The sequence below is a fragment of the Littorina saxatilis genome, linkage group LG1 (genome assembly GCF_037325665.1).
Source record: "Littorina saxatilis isolate snail1 linkage group LG1, US_GU_Lsax_2.0, whole genome shotgun sequence".
NCBI classification, from domain to species: domain Eukaryota; kingdom Metazoa; phylum Mollusca; class Gastropoda; order Littorinimorpha; family Littorinidae; genus Littorina; species Littorina saxatilis.
Genome location: NC_090245.1, coordinates 86,148,589 through 86,152,488, shown reverse-complemented (window position 1 = coordinate 86,152,488; position 3,900 = coordinate 86,148,589). Strand labels below are relative to the sequence as shown.

General features: G+C 37.6%; 1 long non-coding RNA gene across 1 annotated transcript; it reads left to right on the top strand.

Annotated features, from left to right (window-relative positions):
- The first annotated feature begins 260 nt into the window (after nucleotides 1–260).
- On the top strand, nucleotides 261–3,179 carry LOC138982528 (uncharacterized). The gene is made up of 3 exons (XR_011460887.1): nucleotides 261–1,069; nucleotides 2,504–2,581; nucleotides 2,969–3,179. It is a non-coding gene; the product is annotated as an uncharacterized lncRNA (long non-coding RNA).
- Nucleotides 3,180–3,900: the final 721 nt, after the last annotated feature.

The following is a 3,900-nucleotide window of genomic DNA, read 5'->3' as shown; positions in this document are numbered from 1 at the left end:
TCGTCAGGATACCTTTTTCTCAAGTTTGAATGTACTAAACATCGTCTGCAACTGAAGGGGAAAGATGAGCTTTGACCAGAATATTTTCTGTCAAGAACAGAGATCCCTCTCTAAAACATTATCAGTAATGACATTTTAATAGTAAAGTGACTGTGACCTTGAACTTATGAACTTATAAATGTGAGTCTTGCCTACAGAGCAGAGATGCAAAGCACACGCTTTCTAGCTAAAATTAGAAACAACGAAACGCACATGCTCACTCTCCTGGAAACTGGTCAGTCGGGGCAGCGTACAAAAACATTTAAATAAACAACAACATAATTACTTTCCTTTATTTTTATGTGTTTTGTTGTCTTCAGTGTTATTTGGAGCAACAGTGTGAACAAGAACTAAAGCGTTTGTAAATTCTGTGATTTGCTTTGCACTGCAGAAGCTCTGAAATCGCCACTTTTTTCCATTCGAAAGTGTGACATGCTATCTCTGCACATACACATGCCTCAAATTTACCCATTTGATCACACATTTTTCTACAATTGTTGCAAATTCCTGTGTATGAATTTGATTTCACCCGCCCGATGCGCCCAAACGATCTTTTGATAATAACTTGGTTGCATTTGACCATGTAGAAACAATCGTCTCGCACGTCACGCCTGGTGTCCTATTTTTAGCTTCAACGCCATGCCCAAACATAACTTGTGCATACTGTTTCAGGGGATGGATAATTCTACTCTGACATAGTAAAATATTCGATGTGGTTAATCGCGATTGAATGAGATTCAAGTTGAGTCTGTAAAGCAAGTTTAATGAGATGTTCTGATAGATCTGCAAGTGGTGTCCGAAAATTTGCGATACGTGTGAGCACATTGCAGAACTATTTTCTGGCAAACTTGCGATCTTTCAACCCATTCGCGCATGAATATAAGGGAGTCCCTGTGGGGGTTACACGGTGCAAACGTGTTTTCGTACAATCGAGCACGCGGTTAGACGCAGGAAAACTTTGTTGTTGCGGGGTCTGCGTCAAAGTTGACGACAGACGTGCGAGACGGTACATGTGATCACAACCTTTGAGGTAAGTTTGAGCTTTACGACGGCTCTATTTTTACTATTTTGCGTGTAGAACTTAAACCACTAATATGATTTTGTCATGTTTACAAACTGAATTCGAAAAAAAATGCCTTTCTGTCAGAAAAACGCAACCAAGTGGCAAATTCATGGGTAGAGTAGATCTAGGTACAGTCCAACGTGAAAAGAAGTTTTCGTTTTCTATGATTGTTTTGCGCCTCTTGTTAGTTTATTTTCTATTTTTTTAAATGAAGATTAGATCATGTGGTTCAGGTTCATTTGTTTTGTTGAGAATCTCAAGAAATAACGTTTGAATCTCTCATCATAGCCAGAGCTGTCTCGTTCGTATAGCAGACGCCATTGCTGCTTTCCGCATGCGGTGTCAGCGATGCGTGCGGGGCAGAAATTATGACAGATACTGGCATTTTCATTTGCACTGGAGCAGATTTTACACAGCGTGTAGTCATTTTTACATTTAGTCAAGTTTTGACTAAATTTTTTAACATAGAGGGGGAATCGAGACGAGGGTCGTGGTGTATGTGTGTGTGTGTCTGTGCGTGTGTGTGTGTAGAGCGATTCAGAGTAAACTACTGGACCGATCGTTATGAAATTTTACATGAGAGTTCCTGGGCATGATATCCCCAGATGTTTTTTTTCTTTTTTTGGATAAATGTCTTTGATGATGTCATATCCGGCTTTTTGTAAAAGTTGAAGCGGCACTGTCACACCCTCATTTTTCAATCAAATTGATTGAAATTTTGGCAAAGCAATCTTCGACGAAGGCCGGACTTTGTGTTGCATTTCAGCTTGGAGGCTTAAAAATTGATTAATGACTTTGGTCATTAAAAATCTGAATTGTAATTAAAATTTTATTTTTTATAAAACGATCCAAAACTACGTTCATTTTATTCTTCATCATTTTCTGATCCAAAAACATATAAATATGTTATATTCGGATTAAAAACAAGCTCTGAAAATTAAAAATATAAACATTATGATTAAAATTAAATTTCGGAAATCGATTTAAAAACAATTCCATCTTATTCCTTGTCGGTTCCTGATTCCAAAAACATATAGATATGATATGTTTGCACGCTCAGAAAGTTCAAACGAAGAGAGGCACAGAAAAGTGTGCTATGCAGCACAGCGAAACCACTACCGCCCTAAACAGGCTCGTCAGTTTCACTGCGGTCATTGTTAAAAAATGCAGTGCGTTCAGTTTCATTCTGTGAGTTCTTGACTAAATGTAGTAATTTCGCCTTACGCGACTTGTTGTTTCTTTGTGTTACGAGGATGTGTTCAGGACAGAACCACTCTGATTTCCAATGTGTGTATCTTGGGATCTTGACGGCTGTAACATGCACTGTTATGTACAATGTGCGATGTAAAGCTGTGGTAGCAATTAAAATATCTGACTCCAACTGTTGCATACTTTTTTCAGATGCCAGGATGCTGCTAATGCTCCTATCCTTTCTGCCAGTCCAGTCAATGCTGATCCAGGAGCAGATCAGAGAGACCGGTACGTTTCTACTGTAAATAATTGTTTTAACATGTTTTTCATTAATCTTAATCTTATTATACTGGAATGACTTTGCTTGCATGCAGTCATTTTTTTTAATTTTCTGTATCCATACTGATTTGTGCAGACATTCCTAGCAAAGTCTTTCCATGGCATGGTAAGTGCAGGTTACATATGGAATCAATTACATTTATACATGTATTTCAAGTACCAAATTACCCCTAGTTGGTATGAATGGAGAGCTTCAGTTGTCTGCTTTTCTGAGGTAGACATTTCCAAGTTTATTGGTGTCACTTGCTCCTTGTATTTTTAATTCATGATGTAAACCTTTTCAGTTACTATTTTTAATTTTTCTATTTTAAGAAAGGTTCATTTGTTTGTCCACAGATTGACACACTGGATGGGAATGGGGTGGTTGTCCGTTTACTTAGGAAACAAGGATCATCGTTTGTGTGGCCTGCTGTGGAGGAGATATTTTTTGTGAAGTTTGAGGAAGTAGTTGAGGTGCTGCCTGTCCCAACTCTTGACAGACGTGGCAGACACACATTTCAATAAAAAGTTGTTTCGTTTTGACTGAAATAAACCCATGGTTAACTGATATTGGTGTCTGTGTTTGTTTGCGGTGTCCATGATTACACGCGAGACGTTCTGTGTCATTTGATGAATATCTGCATGTATTACCAAGATTTTTCAAAGTATGTCCATATTCCTGTTTTAAGTATTCATGGAGATTCTTTAAATCATACAATTTTGCAGATAGCAATATCTGATTACTTGCTGGAAAGGTTTTCTGTAAATGAGGAAATTGTTGATCTGGCGTCCTCATAGTAATCCCCCCATTATGTAAGTGTATGGTATATTTTGAAACTTCTGGTACTTCTATGAAGCAATTTCTATTGTATCTCATTGGAAATTGCATGATAATCACTTGTATTTTTTTATGATAAGAGTAAAAATGTGCCTCTAATGGTGTCCTGTGTTACACGCGAGACGAGGCAACCTTCAACACATTATCTTAAATTACAACATTTCCAAAAGTTTATCTTGCTTTTCAAAACCTTGTGTTGGAAAGTTGAGATGTTAAACAAACCAAACACACCAAAATATTTCAATTTTGACTAACTTTATTTTTGGGCACTCAAGTCACACATCTGACCAGTTTTCAGGAGAGTGACCCGATGTATGATGCTATGCGCCAGTGATGTATGAATGCTATTTATTTTTGTTTTTATCACACAGCAAGCTGCTTTCCTCGTGTATTTTCTATGTTCATTCATGTATTGTACACTTGGCAATAAATTATCTATCTACAGGGCCGG